We start from the raw sequence: 20,838 nt of genomic DNA, 5'->3' as shown, positions 1-20,838 counted from the left end.
GGTTACTCTGGCAACACTGAAGCCCGTATTTACTCAGAAATACAGTAGTAGAATGAAATTAAACCCAAAGTGATAAAGTAAATACTACCCGTTTGTACAACCCTTATAAAGTTGAGTAGTGATGTGATTACTTTAGTATAAATGTATCCTAATATCAATACTAGTTATATTACTAAGCCGCCATAGGACCCTGACATGACTCATGTAACGACTACGTACTTACATTAGTAAGTAATAACCGGTACCAACTGCTTAACGTGCCTTCCGAAGCACGGATCTTTTTACTTTTCGGACAAACAGGTGGTCAGCCTGTAATGTCCTAACCAAACTAGGGATCACAAAGTGATTTTCGTGATATGTACCCACCGGGTTTGAACCCGGGACCTCCGGAACGCTCAAACCACTGAACCACGATATTGAGCCGGTATTGGCTACATACTTATTCTGTTACCTATCGAAGCTAATATTTAAGTATTATAAATAACAGCTTCGAACCCACCCCTAGCTAAAGGGTTGTAACAACTTTAGCAATAAAAAAGTAAAACGCCCCTAATTACTTAACCCAATGATAAAGACAATAGCAACCGACTGCCTTCACGCTATGTTGGATTTGGGGGTAATGCAGTGGAAACTTTGGGCTCCAGAGCAAAATTGTTGATGTTTTTTTATAGTAGTAGTTTTAGGCAGATGAGACGTTCGTTATGTAAAAATTGACGATTCAAAGTGTAATTGTCGTGGCCAGATCGTAAAATTGATCAGTTCATGATGTCATCGACTATTTTTTGAAATGGCCATATTTCATGAAATGACCAACTGAAGTTGACCATATCGTTGAAACGTCAACGTTTAATGATATATCAATCAACGTTTGACCATATCGTTAATGTAGGCGGTGTCCATGCTATGTGGTGTAATAAAAATGCGAATAGTCGATTAATTTCTTAGGTTCAAAATTATGTACCTATTCGATATGGAAAATTGAACAATAACATTGATTCATCGATTATAATATCAATCAAGTTTTAAATATAATCGACACCAGCGCCACTATCGGTGGATAATGTTACTAATTTTACGATATGATCGCCAACGTTTGGCCATATCATGAAGTAATCATGCATTTAGTTGCTAATGTCGTTAAACGTTTTGTGTTGATTGATCTGACCTAACTACATCATGATGTGGCCAACGAATGATATTCTATTTCATGAAATAATTATGACCATTTCATGAAATGATCGAGCACATCATGAAATGATCAATTCTATGATCTGGGGGGTTAAAATGGCCACATCGAAGCAATTCATCTAAGAAAGCAATGTTGCAATTTGACATTTGCGTTTGACATATCTATGAACTGTAGTCTGTGTAGTCTGAAAATAAATGTTTTTTTTTTTTTTATAAAAGTAAGTACGCAATGCACACAATAAATGTCAAATAGCAATATTGCTTTCTTAGATGAATTGCTTCGATGTGGCCATTTTAACCCCCCTGGCCACGACATAACTATGTTACCAACTGAATAAAGATATTTTTGAATTTGAATGTTGGCTGCGTTTCTGCGTTGAACAGCCAGCGTTATACGTTGCACCAGGTACGATTTAGGGATCCTATAAATAAGTTTTATTTTGCACAATTGAAAGGGTCCAAAAGGGTATCAATTTCAGGAGTCTGTTTACAGATTGGCTCTTCTAAGGGTCACATGTTATTAGACCTTAGAAAAACGCCAATACCCACTTACAGAGAATGGAGATTGCGTGCTTATCTGTCCGATCTTAATCATGTATCCCTTGAGGGTAGGCAGGGATATAAGAGGTCCAGGATATAAGAGGAAATGCAGTTCGTATCGTTGCCTTGAAATAAAAAACACGTAAGCACTTTTTTAAATTCGAAATCTATCTTTATTTATGATCCAAACATGAATTTGAAAACAGATTCGACAATCATTGGTTTAGGCTTGTGCTGGATTCGAACCTGCGACCTCAAAGTGAGAGGCAACAAAACTGCACGGTGTATGTAAAAAGTTTCGGAAAAATTAAGTAATCGGTAAAAGGAAAGTTTCGTGCATGTAACTAAGTTTTTATCATCTTGATATACATAAACAGCCTATATACGTCCCACTGCTGGGCACAGGCCTCCCCTCAATCAACCGGATGGGGTATGGAGCATACTCCACCACGCTGCTCCAATGCGGGTTAGTGGATGTATTTTTACGGCTTCTAGCCGGGACCAACGGCTTAACGCGGCCTCCGAAGTACGGAATCTATTTTTTCAGACAATCAGGTGATTCAAGCCTATAAAGTCCTTACCAAAGGACAGTCTCACAAAGTGATTTCGACAATATCCCCATCGGGATACGAACCCGGACCTCCAGATCGTGAGCCTAACGCTCTAACCACTAGACCACGGCGGCTGATAACTTGATATAAAGTATAAAAGACGATAGCCCTTAAGACGGGTAATCTTGGATTAGATGCCTTCTCCAATGAAGATGCCTTGACACGAGAAAGGCGGTTCCGCCATATTGACGGAGAAAACCGTATAATCCCTTATGGGGTGAACAGAGCAGAAAGACAACATGGACACTCAAAGAGAAAAATGAATAATAAAATTAATTAAAAAAATATAATATATAATATAAAACAGACTTTAGAATCTGTCAAATAATAAGTAAGAAATTAGTAAGAAATGAGGAGCTCGGTGGCGCAGCGGTTAACGCGCTCGGTCTGCGATTGTTGCAGTAAAGCACTTTCACAAAGGCCGGTCATAGGATGGGCGACCACAAAAAAAAAGTTGTCATCTCGAGCTCCTCCGTGCTTCGGAAGGCACGTTAAGGCCTTGGTCCCGGCTGCATTAGCAGTCGTTAATAACCATCAATCCGCACTGGGCCCGCGTGATGGTTTAAGGCCCGATCTCCCTATACATTCATAGGGAAGGCCCGTGCCCCAGCTGTGGGGACGTTAATTGGGCTGGTGATGATGATAGTAAGAAATAATGGCTCTGATTCCTACAGACACCTCCTAATTTTATTTTAAGTTATACCCGTTATTTTGTTATCCGAAAAGGCAAGGGATGGACGGAATAGACATCTCGCTGGTATGCAAACCGTTTGACGTGTGTTCCATATTTTTTTTTCCTGTCGGAAAATTCATGACAATTTTATTATTTGAATTATTTACCATTCCACACTTTTGCGACGGAAAATTCCACTTGATATCAACTCAGAAACATGGTCTGAATCATCAATCAAAGTTTTCGTTACGATATCACTAACACCCTGTATACGTCCCACTGCTGGGCACAGGTGTGAATTACTAATAACGAGTTACCTAGTACATTCATTAATGCATTTGTTAGAAATACCGAGGTCTTTTTGCCTCTTACTACGACGTAGCAAAATAGAAGAATATCGTAGCAATTGCTACGCGCCGTAGCAAGTTGAAAATTTATGACTTAAAAAAATATATTGTACACTTTTAGAAGACCAGATAGGTAGCAATGTTTATAGGTCCAACGGTTTAACGTGCCCTCCGGAGCACGGAATCATCTTACTTTTTCGGACAAACAAGTGATTCAAGCCTGAAAAGTCCTCACCGAACAAAAGTGATTTCGACAATGTCCCCATCGGGAATCGAATCTGGATCTCCAAATCGTGAGTCTAGCGCCCTAACCACTAGACCACGGAGGCTGTTTACATACATACATCTGTGAATTAAATTTTATGCTATTCCAACATAATAGTATACGAAAATTGATAACCTCCTCTTTTTTTGAAGTCGGTTAAAAGTCTGTCTCGGACGGGACTTTAAAAACGGGATAATGCTAAGGAGTCTCATTGTAGTATAGAAAGCTAAATTCGTACCTCCCTGCCTACCCCAGAACGCTCCTAGCGCGATGCTATCCCCAACTACAGTATAATTATTAAATGTACGCACACTAACATAAATATTATCGTGCTCATTTAAATTTATGACTATACCTGTCCCTTTTCTACACGTGCATTTGAATGAGATTCGACCGTAGCCCTATCTCTGTCGTTCCACGCATGCGCTGTTAGGAGCTCTTTGTTCGGTAAAGCGCACACATGCGAATTGTTTACGTATATTGGATTTTGTGTGTGTGTGTGTGTGTGTTTGAAAATTTCTCTCAATATAGAGTTAGCTGACGCTAAAGAGGCGAAAATATTTGCGTTTACTATGGAGCGGGTTCGAATCCCGGTACCGGACTTGTGCCAATGAGTTATTAATTTATCTCAAGTGCAGTTTTCACTAACACAGTTGACTCGACCATTATAGACGGCGATACGGCTCACCTATCACGTTGGTCTAACAGAAAGCTCTGTGAGGCGTGGAGTACATACATACATAAACTCACGCCTATTTCCCACCGGGGTAAGCAGAGACTATAGAATTCCATTTGCTTCGATCCTGACACACTTCTCTTGCTTCCTCCACATTCATCAATCGCTACATACACGCACGCCGGTTCAGAGTAGATCGTATTGAACCTTTTCTAAGGACATCTCCAATTTGGTCATCGTAAGTCCTTCTCGGTCTTCCTCTGCCAGCCATACCATTAACTTTCGATTTATATACCGCTTTTGCAATTCTATTATCCTTCATCCGCTCTACGTGTCCAAACCAACCTAACATTCCCTTCTCAATCCTAGTCACTATATCGTCTTTTACACCACATCTCTGTCTAATCACACTGTTTCTCACTCTATCACTCAACTTCACACCGCAGATGCTACGCAAAGACCTCATTTCTACGGCATTGATCCTACTTTCATGCTTCTTCTGCCATACCCAACATTCACTACCGTACTTCAGCGTAGGGACAAGCACTGCATTGTGAACAGCCATCCTCGCATCTTGCTAGATACATTGGTTACTAACAACTGCGTGCATTGCCCCATTCACTGAATTACCCAGTCTCACTCTCCTTTCTATATCTTCATCACATTTGCCATCCCTTGTAAACATAGTACCCAATGGAGTACTAAGTGCATAATACAAATACAGGGTGTTAGTGACAGCCGATACCGACCCCGCCGGCGTGGTCGACGATTCCCCTCAATCAGCGCTTACCGCTATCGACACACTCGATTAATTCTTTCAAATATTTTTCCTCTCAGACGACGCCCTTAGCCGAGGTTCGCGCCCAACTGGGCACCCTCAGACCTGTTGTCTTAAACGTTGTACCGGGTGAGAGCCTTCAGCGCTCCCCATTTGTCCGGCCAAGTAGTTAATGTAGTTAAGTAGGCCGCCATTTGCCATGTACTTAATTAAGAGACTTTTTGTAATTATTTATTTTTAGTTTGGTGCAATAAAGTGTATTTGTATTGTATTGTATTGTATTGTTAATGCCATCTGCGGCAAATCTACAATAAGTCACGTCAAAAAAATAACTAACACAGTTGTCTCGACCATTATAGACGGCGATACGGCTCACCTATCACGTTGGTCTAACAGAAAGCTCGGTGAGGCGTGGGTACTTAGTTCATCTTGTATTGGATGTACCTCTGACTACCCCAATTGGGATATAGTCGGGCGGTTATGGTGTATGTGTTTGTTGGCTGTGGGTAAACGCTATTTCACGCTGACAGCTGCAAGAGGTGTCTATAGCCGGGATCCACGGCCTAACGTGCTCTCCGAAGCACGGAATCATCTTACTTTTTCAGACAATCAGGTGATTCAAGCCTGCAATATCCTTGCCGAACAAAGGTGACACAAAGTGATTTTCGACATTATCCCCATTGGGAATCGACTCATTTTTCCTTACCCCGAAAGATCAGGTCATATATAAATGTTAAAAGTATTTTCAGTATCAAGTATATGAATACCATTAATCCTAATATTAATATATCTGTCTCTTTTTGTTTCAGATTGCAATCCGCTGGGTGCGAAAGGGACGAAAGATACAGGTGTCGTTTTCTAATAAATTTGTCCGTTACATTGAAAACCCTTCTACAGGATGTTCTGAGATATTCCAAATTTTCTCTTTTGCTGCCTACTAATTTAATCAATCAACGACTCCGAGGTCCAGTGGTTGAGCATTGCGCTTGAAATCCGGAAGTCCCGGGTTCAAATCCCGGTGGAGACTGAAACACTAGATTTTTGCTTACCTTATAGGAAGGTAGGTAAATAGGAAATGGTGTTATGAAAATGCAGATATGTTTCAGAAATTTATAAAGTGGTGTTTACCTGAAGGGCACAGCTAGATGTTATAGACCGGTGAGCATGAGACAAAGAAAACTCCCTTTGAATCCATACAATGTATATTCTTATAACATTTAATTAACAAGTACAACCATAGGTAGGTGAACACCCTATGGAGGGAGACAGGTCGCGCTTTGGTCCGTCAGGTTAATTGTCACTCCGTAACAACCATGGGATATCACTATGTTTAAAAACACTGTCCGTACACCTGTAGGCACCTCCCTTACTCGAGGACCTCCGACTATCAGGCCTACCTGAGGCGTTCCGGAATACCGTACAGGTGATGAGGCCGGCTCAGGCCAGGGCGTGCTGGACGATGGCGGCGCAGCGGGCCAACTGTTACGCAGCTGGCGGGCTGCACGTCCACCGGTCAACCTCGCAGTCCTTCACCGGGCCTTATCCGGAGTGTTGACAAAAGGAGAGGCGCGGCACATCCACATGCGCGCCGCACAAAGGAAAGCTTCGACGTGCAAACAACCAAGGCAAGCTCCGCCGAAAGAAGCTTGAAATAACTTGCAAACGCAGAAGAAAACAGTAGCAATCTTCATTCACAAAATTTGTTGAAATAGTCTGATCCAATCATAAACTTCTTCTTAGATTAAAACTTGCAAAACGTTAGACGTTGAAAACTGGCAAAAACGTTAAAACTTTAAAACGTTAAAAACTTAAAGAAAAACAAAAACCCCATCTGCAACAAGGAATGGCAATGATTAGCATGTGGTTCAGCTGACAGCGTGGCAAGGCAACTCACGAGTGTAAAACAAAGAAAATAACTTACAGGTTCATCCGGGATAGTTGGGCATCGCTCGGATGAAACCTAATCCCACCCACTGGACCTTCGGTGATGGGATTTCAGTGATGTTGCTGAAAACAAGGACCTCGAGGTTATCACAAAGTTGGTGCAAAAATATGCACGAAGAATTGCGAGGACTCACCATCTCGGTTAAGTTGTTTATTTAAATTGAGACATCGGCTCTTGATGTCGCCGATAAATCGTGGCTTTTAATTTGCCCACATTATTGTTACGGCAGTGGAGTCTCCGGCGCTCTCGCGACGTCCCCACTTTCCATAACCTGTCTCTCAGCTCAGCCAGCTGTCAGTCTGACACAAGAACCAACAATGTTGCCAACCAAAATAAAATCTACCAAACCATAAATTCGCCGAATCAACGACAACAATCGATCGACTTGTTTGATCCCAAAATTTAAACAATATAATTATAATATATCAAAAATAAATGTTGCAGATAATTTTAATATACCAAATTTTGAAGAAAATGAAATAATTAAAAATATTCGGGCCCATCGATAACCCTGCAGCGCCATCTGTGATTTCCTGCGGGTAAAATATAAAACAACGATATATCGCTAGAAACCACAAGATGTCGCTACAAGGCTCGTTGGTCCGAAATGCTTCGTTACAATACCCCCCTACCCACGAGAGGTTTCGAACTGGGTGAGAAACACGGCTGCCCTCAGCCATAGAGCCTGGAGCGCACAACCAGTCGAAATTTAAAAAACTGTCTCTAAAGACGAGACGACAAAACAATTTATAAAAAAAAACGTAACGAAGCACAACTCAAACATCTAAACGGCACGACCCTAAGCACAACAATTACCCCGACCTGTTATTCATCACCATTCATTGATCACCTTTCACTTCTTTCATATAGTAGCACCCAGTATCCATTTCACTGGGTGTCACCCACATTCATACCCCTGATGAGCTGACGACTCTCATAGTGTCACTCGATATCCCAATTCTAAAGACAAAGACAAAAAACAAAACAACAGTTGCTAGAGGCTTATTTAAGGAGTCACTACCCGCTCCGTCGAAAAGGAAAAAAACAATGAGTAACCTAAAGAGGTTTCTAATCTTAATTTAATTTAAAATAATTTTATAATAAATGGCTTCTATTAGGCCTAAAAAATGTTGTCACGAGCAACATGAAAACTATCTTAAATAGTTGGCTATAATCGCCTATACAAAAAAAACATAAAAATATGAAACGCTATATTGGGCGTTCATAAAAACGCTGCGTTGCAGACGCTAGTGTGTATGGGCCTTATCAGCGCACCATAAACACACTAAAAATAAACATTAAACATAAAACATTTATAAAATCTTAGTTAATCTAGTGATTTTATAAATCAAAAGACTACTTAAAAAAAACATGTCAGTTATAAATAGGTTGTTACTTGGTCCTTTTGACACAAGTAAGCACACCAAAGTTTTATTTTTCTAATACAAAATGTTATCAAAGCTAACCATGAAAAGGAAAAAATACTAACTTGCTTTATAAATGTAAATTTAAATTGAGCCAAAACAAAGATCCAAGCCGGTAAAATGTTTTTAAAAAAAAATACAACTAGGGGAATACAGGGCAATTCGGAAATTAAACTTTTATATCCTTTATGTGCCAAGAACCTAAGTTCTTGCCACTAAATGAAACTAATTCGTACACCAAGGGTGATAAAACTTTTTTGACTACGCACTGCTCGTACTTCGGGGCAAGTTTCGAGGCTTTAAAATTTGCGGCGTCACTCTGTACGTACGTTTTCCGCCACACTACTTGACCTTCGCGCAAAGTATTAACGTTACGGCGTCGCAGGTTGTAGTACTTCGCGTTCGTCGTGTGAGCCTTCTCGATATTAACTCGAACCTTATTAAAAATATCCCGAAGGACCCCAAATTCACCCGCATACTCGTCCCTTGGCATAGAGATCTCATATTCCCTGTCATCATTATAAAAAGAACCGTTAATAATTGGTTCCCGGCCATGGACTAAAAAGAATGGACTAAACCCAGTGGTTTCGTTCACCGCACTATTTAATGCAAACTGCACCTTAAATAAATTAAGATCCCATGTCCTATGATCGTCAGCTACATAAGACGAAACAGCTGTCATGACTGTTTTGTTGTACCTTTCCACCATGTTAATCTGTGGCGTATACCTAGGCCCGTAGTGAACTCGTGGAATATTGTACTTCTTGAGAAGGCCACTGAATTCTGATCCCGTGAATTGAACCCCATTGTCGGTAATTACGGTTTCAGGAATCCCGTGAGCTAGAAGCACATAATTCTCAAAGTTTTTAGCTACTGCAGCACTAGTCGCTCGACGAAGTGGAAATAACATGGTGTACTTTGAAAAACAGCATGTTACTACTAAAAGGTGCATGTAACCCGAACGTGATCGTGGAAGAGGTCCTACCAAATCTACGGATACAGCTTGAAACGGCCTATAGCATTGCTTAGGCTGACCCATGATCCCAGGAGTGAGTTTGGTCCTGTGCTTATAAGCGGAACAAATACGGCATTTGTTGACAAAATCAAGCACATCGCGGTACATTCCTGGCCAGAAATACCTCAAACACAACCTACGGTGCGTTTTAAACACTCCGAGGTGTGCCGAGGTCGGTGGTTCGTGGTTTTCGGACATGACCTGCAGACGGTTTGACTTTGGCACAACAATCTTCCAATCAAACTCCTGAGTCAAGGCATACTTACCCTTGCTGTATCGTAGTAGAGTACCATTTTCGACGCGATAATTGGGATAATTTTTGGGATAAGCCGTACAACCAGAAAAAACCTTATCATACCACTCATCACCGGTTCCTGCATTTGGAGCATCGATGGCATCCACATGCAGCAATCGTGAGAGGGCATCAGGGACGACATTATCCTTCCCTTTTCTGTGCTCAATCGTAAAATTAAATTGGGATAACCTACAACCCCAACGAGCTAAGCGTCCTGTAGGATTCTCTAAATTCATGAACCACCTAAGTGAAGCGTGATCGGTTACGACGGTGAATGGTCTACTACCTAAATATGGTTCAAATTTCTCAACCGCGTACACAACTGCTAACGCCTCCCTTTCGGTAGCACTATAGTTACGTTCGTTTTTGTTAAGGGATCTGCTGATATAAGCGATAGGGCGGTCATGGCCATCAATGTTCTGCGCTAACACACCTCCTACGCCAAAATTCGATGCATCGCAGTGAACTGAAAATGGTTTACTAAAATCAGGGCAGGCTAAAATTGGAGCTGAAACTAATGTGTTTTTTAAAGTGTCAAAAGCGTTTTCTGCATCCTGGTTCCAGATAAATTTAGTTTTTGAGCTGGTAAGAGCGTGTAAGGGTGCCGCAATGGTGGAGAAATTCCTAATAAATCTACGGTACCAAGAACAAACACCTAAAAAGGTTTTTAGTTCCTTCGAACTTTTGGGTACCGGGAACTCCAGAACAGCACGAACCTTATCGGGATCCGTTCTAAGTCCAAACTCATCCACTACATATCCCAGATATTTCAAAGAGTTGCGGAAGAATTTGCTCTTCTCAAAGTTGATTGTTAAATTGGCGCTCTGTATTCTTTCGTGAAGCCGTTTTAAAAGAAGTATGTGCGTTTCTAGATCTTCAGCAACTACTATAATGTCGTCGATGTACACGAATATCATGCCTTTAGTTACGTCACTGCAGAAAGGGTGTCCAAACAACATGTCCATGAGCCGTTGTTGGCGAGCAGGAGCTCCGCATAGGCCGAATGGCATAACTTTAAATTTAAACAACCCCCTACCAGGCACTGTGAAACTCGTCTTCTCCTGTGAGCTAGGGTCGAGTGGAATTTGCCAAAAGCTCGATTTAAAATCCACAGAACTGATGTACTTGGCATTCTTGAGGCTATCTAATATCTGGGGTATGTAAGGAATGGCATAAGCATCGCCTTTCGTCACAGAGTTGAGCCTCCGGCAGTCCAGACAAAATCGCCATGTACCGTCAGCTTTAGGAACCATAAGGACTGGATTGTTCCAAGGACTCTCGCTCGGGGCGACAACGTCCAGCTCCAGCATCTTGTCCAACTCCCTATGTAGTTCCTTCTGCTTTTCCGGTGACATGGGATAAGGTCTACACTTGACCGGTGGCGCAACCCCAGTGTCGATGACGTGCTGCGTAAGATGCGTCCTACCTAAACCCTTGCGCTCAAAAGAAATGTCATGAAATTTCGATATCATTAGCTCCGCTAACTCCTTGTGTTCATTGGGAAGACTTTCATAGGCCTGTATAGAGTTGACTGGCATTTCTAAAAACTTTTGTGGACCTCTCATGTAGGAAACACTTTCAAAAATTTGTGGCATTAAATTGTATGCCCGCCAAAAGTCTACGCCTAAAATAACATTTAATTTAATACTGGGTATTATAAAGAATTTCAATATTTTGGTTACACCATTAAATGTAATGGGCAACATTAAAAATCCTGTAGAGGTACATTGGGAACCATCCGCAACAGTAACATTAGTTTCTTTCCCAGATTGCACTGTAAAACCTAAAGATTCAAAATATGCATGTGCTCCATTTCCTAAAATTGAAATTGCTGCACCTGAATCCAGTAATCCATAAATTGACAAATCCAGGACATTAAGTTTTAAATATGGTCGAACGTCATCATCATTGGGCTCGAACAAAACGGAAGCTACGTTGTTAAGCTTAAAATAATTAGTTACTATCTGTAACCATTGTTTCCAATCCCCATCTTCGACCTTCGATGGAGGATCGGCGTTATTGTCCGAGCAACCTAGTTTTTTGGGTTGTTACATTTAGGGCACGACCTCACCGTAAACCCTAAATGACCGCATTTAAAACATTTGACTGTCTTGTCCCTACACCTTGCGGTTGAGTGAGTAGACACCTTACATCTTTTACAAAAAACTGATTTGTTAGCCGCAGATTTTGTATTAGGATAACTACTAGGCTTTTCATTACTTGGCGGTTGTCGCTGCCTAAAAGTTTGAGCCTGAATTGGTGGCTCAACTGCCGAGACATGTTCGGTTTCCCTAACGTCAGCGGATTCGCTGACTGGCATTATAGGTTTTGTTTTGCCTTTGTATCCGAAGTCACTGTTTAAACTAGACTGCTTAGGTGGTTCGACAAACAGCTGTGTCATTTGTCGCGCAGATTCTATTTTTCGGCATTTTTCTTTTAATTCAGCTATCGTAGCTATGTCGTGCAATGCTAACTGCTCTCGAAAAATGGGTCTAATATTATGTATTAAAATTTCAAATTTGTCACTGTCCAAAAGTGGTCGTTTCAATTGTGAAAACATACAGTTCATGACTGCAAAATAGATGTGTGTTGATTCATCCTGTCCTTGGGTGCGAGCTCTAATCTCCCCCAGCAAACGATAATCAAAATCAACGGGTGCGAATTCTTGGACTAAAAGCTCACTCAATTCCTGCCAAGACGAAACCTGCTCCTTAACACCTCTGTACCATAGAAGACCTTGGTCCGAAAAGAAACAAAAGGCGGACCTGAAAAGTACATTGTCACTAACCCCGAACGCTGAGGCGCGTTCACTTATCGACTGCAAGAACGTATGTGGACTCGTACGGCCGTCGAACTTAATGTTCCACTTCATTAAATTAATTGCTGAACCATCTGTCCCTTTTCCCCTGTTTTCCTCTTCTGGGTCGATGACGTTTTTTGTTGTCAACAATTTGTCCAATGAGTGACCGCAAGCTATAAGATTTTTATTCAGCTTCAATTTTATGTCCCTATCGACAGACTCCGTGCATACTACACGCTCAAGACGGTGATGAAGATGATTATACAAAGCCTTAGCACGCATAAGGTGATGACGGTCCCTAGACTTCACTGCTAAATCAAGTTTTGCCTGCAGCTCCTTCAGCTTTTCGGTGATGATTGGGAATTCTGCCTGTGGTGTTCGTTCATCATCCATTATTTCATCCGGAGAGAAACCAGTGATCAACTCCCTAAGCTGTTTCTTCAAATTTAGAACAGTATCAGCCGGTGCTTCTGCACGAATACTCACTTCATATACTAACTCATCACGGAGCAGTGAATGTAAATAAACCGTTTGGATATCCATGGTTGTGTTTCAGAGTTATAATTTCAAGATTGAAAAGAGGTTTGAAGTAAACTGAAGTAAATTTATATCTCAAAATGTACCCGTCTGCCTCCAAAACTTATTATCTAATATATGTACAAAATTTTCATTAAATATAGTCCAAATAAGTGTAATTATCACACAACATCAATTCTTTTTATCCCTGTAATAAATTTTCACAATAAAAGAAACAACAGTGTTTTTTAATTAATTTTGTTTAAGGTTATGTTCTAAATATATTCAATGTTTATTGTCAAGTAAATATATTGTTGTAAGTAATTATGTTATGAATATGTAAAGATGGTAAAGCAAGTTTTCTACTGAATACTCAATAAAGTTGATATTGAAAGACAAATCTATAATTTTTTCTAAAAAAACAAATAAGAAAAATGTTTGCCAAGCAGCGGCACAACTCTCAATATGATGATGAAGCAAAGTTACAAAATATAAATTTCTAATCAATGTCCTGTTATAAATGTTTAAAAAAAAATAACTAGAAAGTAATATATTATAATTGTTTTTAAATGTGAAATTGTTTTTTTTTTAATTAAATATGTTAAGAAAATTTTATTGTTGGTAAATTTTTATAAGTCCAAATTTTACCAAAAAAAAACACAATACTGGTAATAATAATTGCTAGTAAGCATCAAATAATGTTCTAAATTGGTTTTAACCTGTAATTTATATAAACAAGGTTAAAAAAAACACAAAATAGGTAAATGTAGTAATAAAATATCAATAAGCCCTAGAATAAACCATGTAGGCCATAAATTTGGGTTTTAACTTATTGTAAATAAAAACAAAATAAGTAATTAAGTTAGGTCTCTAATAGGAGGCCTATAACTTTACTTATGCTAAGACAAACACAACTTAACCTAAGATGCAAACAAAACACAAACAATTCACACAAAATCCCATCACTTTTTTTATTAAAAAATACACTGTTTTCACAAAATTTATTCTTAAAGTTTATGCCAACACCACTTATATTCTAAAATGGTTGTACAGAGCGACAATTTCACCAAGAAGGGCGCCACTGAAACACTAGATTTTTGCTTACCTTATAGGAAGGTAGGTAAATAGGAAATGGTGTTATGAAAATGCAGATATGTTTCAGAAATTTATAAAGTGGTGTTTACCTGAAGGGCACAGCTAGATGTTATAGACCGGTGAGCATGAGACAAAGAAAACTCCCTTTGAATCCATACAATGTATATTCTTATAACATTTAATTAACAAGTACAACCATAGGTAGGTGAACACCCTATGGAGGGAGACAGGTCGCGCTTTGGTCCGTCAGGTTAATTGTCACTCCGTAACAACCATGGGATATCACTATGTTTAAAAACACTGTCCGTACACCTGTAGGCACCTCCCTTACTCGAGGACCTCCGACTATCAGGCCTACCTGAGGCGTTCCGGAATACCGTACAGGTGATGAGGCCGGCTCAGGCCAGGGCGTGCTGGACGATGGCGGCGCAGCGGGCCAACTGTTACGCAGCTGGCGGGCTGCACGTCCACCGGTCAACCTCGCAGTCCTTCACCGGGCCTTATCCGGAGTGTTGACAAAAGGAGAGGCGCGGCACATCCACATGCGCGCCGCACAAAGGAAAGCTTCGACGTGCAAACAACCAAGGCAAGCTCCGCCGAAAGAAGCTTGAAATAACTTGCAAACGCAGAAGAAAACAGTAGCAATCTTCATTCACAAAAATTTGTTGAAATAGTCTGATCCAATCATAAACTTCTTCTTAGATTAAAACTTGCAAAACGTTAGACGTTGAAAACTGGCAAAAACGTTAAAACTTTAAAACGTTAAAAACTTAAAGAAAAACAAAAACCCCATCTGCAACAAGGAATGGCAATGATTAGCATGTGGTTCAGCTGACAGCGTGGCAAGGCAACTCACGAGTGTAAAACAAAGAAAATAACTTACAGGTTCATCCGGGATAGTTGGGCATCGCTCGGATGAAACCTAATCCCACCCACTGGACCTTCGGTGATGGGATTTCAGTGATGTTGCTGAAAACAAGGACCTCGAGGTTATCACAAAGTTGGTGCAAAAATATGCACGAAGAATTGCGAGGACTCACCATCTCGGTTAAGTTGTTTATTTAAATTGAGACATCGGCTCTTGATGTCGCCGATAAATCGTGGCTTTTAATTTGCCCACATTATTGTTACGGCAGTGGAGTCTCCGGCGCTCTCGCGACGTCCCCACTTTCCATAACCTGTCTCTCAGCTCAGCCAGCTGTCAGTCTGACACAAGAACCAACAATGTTGCCAACCAAAATAAAATCTACCAAACCATAAATTCGCCGAATCAACGACAACAATCGATCGACTTGTTTGATCCCAAAATTTAAACAATATAATTATAATATATCAAAAATAAATGTTGCAGATAATTTTAATATACCAAATTTTGAAGAAAATGAAATAATTAAAAATATTCGGGCCCATCGATAACCCTGCAGCGCCATCTGTGATTTCCTGCGGGTAAAATATAAAACAACGATATATCGCTAGAAACCACAAGATGTCGCTACAAGGCTCGTTGGTCCGAAATGCCGTTACAAGACAAGTAAAATGATTCGTGCTTCGGAAGGCACGTTAAATCGTCAGTCCCGGTTACTGCTTACTGATGTAAGTAGTCGTTACACTCCCTATAACCTTTATATATTGTTCGTTTATCGTGTGGATTGTGAGGTGAATTACCAACCCCATCAACCCTGGTGTCAGGGTTACTATTGAGCCGCCAAAGGCCCCCGACATGGCTCATGTAACGACTACGTACTCACATCAGTAAGTAATAACCGGGACCAACGGCTTAACGTGCCTTCCGAAGCACGGATCTTTTTACTTTTTGGACAATCAGGTGATCAGCCTGTAATGTCCTAACCAAACTAGGGATCACAAAGTGATTTTTCCCCACTATGTTATCCTTCACGTGATAATCATTTACGATCCAGACATGAATTCGCAAAACAAATTCGACAATCATTGGTTTAGGTATGTGCTAAATTCGAACCTGCGGCCTCAAAGTGACAGGCAAGCGTTCTATAAAATATTATATATATAAATAATAACATAAATAAATAACCCATCTGTTTGTTTCGTCACAGTCAGGCAAAAGGTGCTTTCAAGGCCAGAGTGAACAGGCACCTTCTGGGTGAGCTCCATCTTAGGCCTCGTCAATGCCTTCGGGCAAGTCAGGGGCCAAGAGCAAACCCGTCAAAGAAAAAAAAATAAGGCTCCGAAATCTAAACACTTATTCTAACACCATCCTGTATAACGCTTTCATCTGAGGGTGTCGCATTTTCCATGGAAAAAAATAGCCTCGTATGAATTTTGTTGGGATATTCTTCTTCTTCTATCGCATGGGTTGTGAGGTGAATTACCAACCTCATCAACCCTGGTGTCGGGGTTATTATTGAGCCGCCAAAGGCCCCTGACATGGCTCATGTAATAACTACTTACTTACAACCAAGTAAGTAACCAGGACCGACGTTAGCGTGCCTTCTGAAGCACGGATCATCTTACTTTTTTCTTCCTCCACATTCTTATGTGCAAATATGTTGATAATCGAAAAACTTCTACTTCTTTAGAATAGAATAGAATAATTTTATTTGCTGATATACATTGTTGTTACAAAATGAAATGAAATGAAATATATTTGTTGTGGATCATAGGTACAGTATAGGCGTTCATATTAATTATAAGTTGTTTCATCCAGCTATATCCCGCCATATAGGCATACAATGGTGCTAATTCCTGTAAATACCATCTAATTTTATTTTAAGTTATATCTGTCATTTTCTTATCCGCCGAAAAGGAAAGGGACGGGTAATCGACAAGCATAAAATTTATGGAACACACGTCAATTTTAAGCACAAATTTAAACCAACCGTCTAAAAATTTTACATCCGTCAATAACCCGACACAGTTAAGTAGACAGCACGTCAAACGGATTGCATACCAGCGACGTACATTTTGATTCGCCCGGGTTATTCATTCATTTACTCATTCTTCCTAAAATTAAGAGCTGTGAATCATCCGTCCCTTTCCTTTTCGACGGATATGAAAATGACGGATATAACTTAAAATAAAATTAGGCGGTGTCTGCAGGAATCGGGGCCAATGTTAGGTCAAAAACAGGTACACAAAACAAACAGGTAAACAGGTAGGTTAAGTTAAGATGGTCACAATAATTTTATGTATAAGGATTTCATGATCCACCTAGTAGTAGTAGTAGTGGCATGCAAAAACTTACAAGAAATTAGATAATCATAAATTATTACAATAATTATTACAATGAAAGTCATAGTTAACAAAAAGTTAGTATGTTTTTAATTTAAGTAATTAATTATTGTCAAGTAATTTTGGAACTGGATTGAAACTAGCTTATCTAATAACTAGTTTTAAAAAAAACATCATCATCAGCCCATTAACGTCCCCACTGCTGGGGCACGGGCCTTTGCTATGGATGGATAGGGAGATCGGGCCTTAGCCATCACGCGGGCCCAGTGCGGATTGATGGTTATTAACGACTGCTAATGCAGCCGGGACCAATGGCTTAGCGTGCCTTCCGAAGCACGGAGAAGCTTGAGATTAAAACTTTTTTTTTGTGGTCACCCATCCTATGACCGGCCTTTGCGAAAGTTGCTTAACTTCAACAATCGCAGACCGAGCGCGTTTACCGCTGCGCCACAGAGCTCTTAAAAAAAAAACACATAGTAAGTAGTATTCTATTCTTGGCTGTAAAGGAAAATCTGTGAACTGTGATAAGGCTACTCTCGCACTGTAAGCGATTTACGATTACCTGAGCAAAAGTTATCAATTTATCTTAAGTGCAGTTTGCACTAACATAGTTGCCTCGACCATTATAGACGGCGATACGGCTCACCTATCACGTTGGTCTAACAGAAAGCTCGGTGAGGTGTGGGTACTTAGTTCATCTGTCGTTCATTTCTCTTCTGTCGTGTGAGTTGTGAGGTGGATTACCAACCTCACCAACCCTGGTGTCAAGGTTACTATTGAGCCGCCAAAGGCCCCAGACACGGCTCATGTAACGACTACGTCCTTACATCAGTAAGTAGTAACCGGGACCAACGGCTTAAGGCTTCGAAGCACAATCTTATGGACAATCTGTTGATCAGCCTGTAATGTTTTTGTGATTTGTCCTCACCAAGATTAGATTGCTAAATAACAGTATCGGAGTCAAAATCGTGTTTTCAACGTAATTATCATACATAAACATACATTGTTTTAAGGTTATTATCATAATTAAAACACGTAACTAGAGAAGAGAAAAGAAGTGTGTTAGGATCGAAGCAAATGGAATTCTATAGTCTCTGCTTACCCCGGTGGGAAATAGGCGTGAGTTTATGTATGTATGTATGTATGTAAAACACATAATAACGGGTTCTTAAATTAAGGATCTACCTACTCCACTCCAATCTCATCAGTCATCCCGTGATCGTGGCACTTGCAACAGTGTCGAAATATCGGGAGTTTCATATCCCTATTTCAAACGCGGTAAGAACCCTTTATTATGTGTTTTAATTATAGATAAATCCGAACCCGTTATTATGTGTTTTAAGTATATTTGATATGATTTGATAAACATATTAAAGGTCCATTTATCCTTTTTTAATCTACGTCATTTGGCAATGTGTTATGTTTATTCGCTTATCGCCCGAAGTCCGCCGCCCAACCCTTCCCCATCACGGGAGTTACGTACCGTGAACCGTGTACGCCCTTTGTAACGTAAATATACGTTTACGGTCAGTGACAGAGAGGATCGATAGTGCCTGCTGGGATAACTGGCTATTAACAACATCCAGTTATATGCACTAGGGTTCACCTTGTATCGCAGTGGCTCAATGAGGTACAATTTTCGCGCTTAAAATCAATAAAATTATACATCAAGTCCGGTGGAAATTTCAGAAATCAAATCAAATAAAATCAAATCAAATATACTTTATTGCACAAAACTAAACACATGAATACAGACAAAAATCAGAATCATTTAATCAACGTAATTATCATGGATAAACTTGTTGAAGTTCAATGTAACATTTTTGAATTCACGTCATTTCGCAAGGTGTTATATCTGAGGAGAAGAAATGACAAGAAACTGCAACAGCAACACATCTTTTAAAACCCAATGAGGGTATACATTATAAGTTATTTAATTACTAGAGGAACTCATTCAATACCAGACATTTGTATCATTTACTTAACTTACTAGTAGAATATGATTTTTAACTGTATTATTTTACCAAAAAGTTAGGTTTCCATCGGACTTTATGTATAATTTTATTAATTTTAAGCGAAAATTGTATCTTATTGAGCCACTGCGATACAGGGTGATCCATAGTGCAGGGCTCGCTGTTAACTGTTTAAATTGTACCTTGTTTGATAAATAAAGAATTTTATTATTATAATATACAAATACAAATTTAAAAGAATTTTATATACAAATATAAATTCAAAAATATCCTTACTCAGTAGATAATATATTTTAAGCCGTAGTAGCACAGTTGGTAGAATGCTTGCTTTGCACAGGCCTACACTAACGACTGTCGAATTTGTTTTCGAATTCATGTTTGGATAAAAAATGATTATCACGTGCTCAGCGGTGAAGGAAAACATCGTGAGGAAACCCACATTCCGAAAAATTTATTTTACGGAGGTATGTGACCGAACCTGTATTAGGCTGGTTTTCCCTTCGCGGGTTGAAAGGTCAGACAGGCAGTCGCTTCTGTAAAAAACCGGACCTGTCAAATCTTCAGGTTAGAAAAGCGAGATAATGCTAGGGGGAACATAGCTGGGTAGGAGCGGGTGTAATTTTGTAGTATTATACATCTCTCTAAACCAACTAATGGAGGAAATATCCCCCAGGCAAGGAATAACAGGAAACTGCCCTAAACAGAACGCTTTTAATCAAAATCTTTAAGTTGTGACGTCAAAAATGAAATAGCAGTATTCAATAGAATGAAACAAGTGATATCAAGCACTCCTGTCAATATTATTTCATCTACAGCCTCCATTCATCTTAACAAGCGCTGAAATTGCTGAAAATAACTGAAAGAAAAGATTTTCTTTCAATTCCGATCAAATTCAGTCGAGTTCGCGTGGAGGAAAGAAAATTTTCCGAAAAGATGGCGGAGTAAGGGTCGAAGGTTGTTTGGTGTTATTTTTGTCATTTTCTGTGGAGTTAAAAAGAACACAAAGCGATTCATCTTAAAAAGCAATTTGTATTTTTTTTTACTTTCAAATTAGCAGTAGTGATTTTATTTATATGAATTGCTTATACGTAGTTTTTTTTATCTTTTTCTGAAACTAATCAGTTTTCTGCCCTTAACCCTTTCAAAGGGGGGCTGAAATTTTGTATGGGACTTTTCGCAGTTTTCAAGGTAGGAAGCTAAAAATTGGTACATTAGGAAACCGTGTTGCCCCGAAGTTAACGCAATCTAAGCCACGGGTAAAAGCCAGTAAGTCATAAATGTAGATATTTTTAATAATTTTGAAACATTTAGAACTCAAATTATCAAAAGTCGCTTTGTTTTCTGAATTGTAACCTTTTTTTACCTCTTTCTATTTGCTATATGATTTTGCATGCTGTCAACGCACCCTGTTTGGGATGTTGAGTGACCATTTTTGTTTGTAAGTAATTGTATATTTTATCATGTATTGTTAATGTTAAAATTTAAAAAAA

The 20,838-nt window shown here is 39.7% G+C and overlaps 1 protein-coding gene and 1 long non-coding RNA gene across 5 annotated transcripts in view; one reads left to right on the top strand and one right to left on the bottom strand.

The window, feature by feature from the left end:
* LOC126379455 (guanine nucleotide-binding protein-like 1) overlaps positions 1-20,838 on the top strand; it is a 343,035-nt gene that overhangs the window by 187,977 nt on the left and 134,220 nt on the right. The window lies entirely within an intron of this gene.
* On the bottom strand, positions 6,113-15,564 carry LOC126379654 (uncharacterized). Of its 3 annotated transcripts, none has more exons than XR_007568368.1 (3): positions 15,209-15,564; positions 15,052-15,137; positions 6,113-6,909 (listed from the first exon to the last, which is right to left on the bottom strand). It is a non-coding gene; the product is annotated as an uncharacterized LOC126379654 (long non-coding RNA). The 3 variants fall into 3 exon arrangements; XR_007568367.1 differs by lacking the exon at positions 15,052-15,137 and adding an exon at positions 7,000-7,085; XR_007568366.1 differs by lacking the exons at positions 15,052-15,137; positions 15,209-15,564 and adding exons at positions 7,000-7,085; positions 7,157-7,799.

Source organism: Pectinophora gossypiella, chromosome 29, assembly GCF_024362695.1.
Source record: "Pectinophora gossypiella chromosome 29, ilPecGoss1.1, whole genome shotgun sequence".
Classification (NCBI taxonomy): domain Eukaryota; kingdom Metazoa; phylum Arthropoda; class Insecta; order Lepidoptera; family Gelechiidae; genus Pectinophora; species Pectinophora gossypiella.
This window is presented reverse-complemented; position numbering and strand designations above follow the sequence as displayed.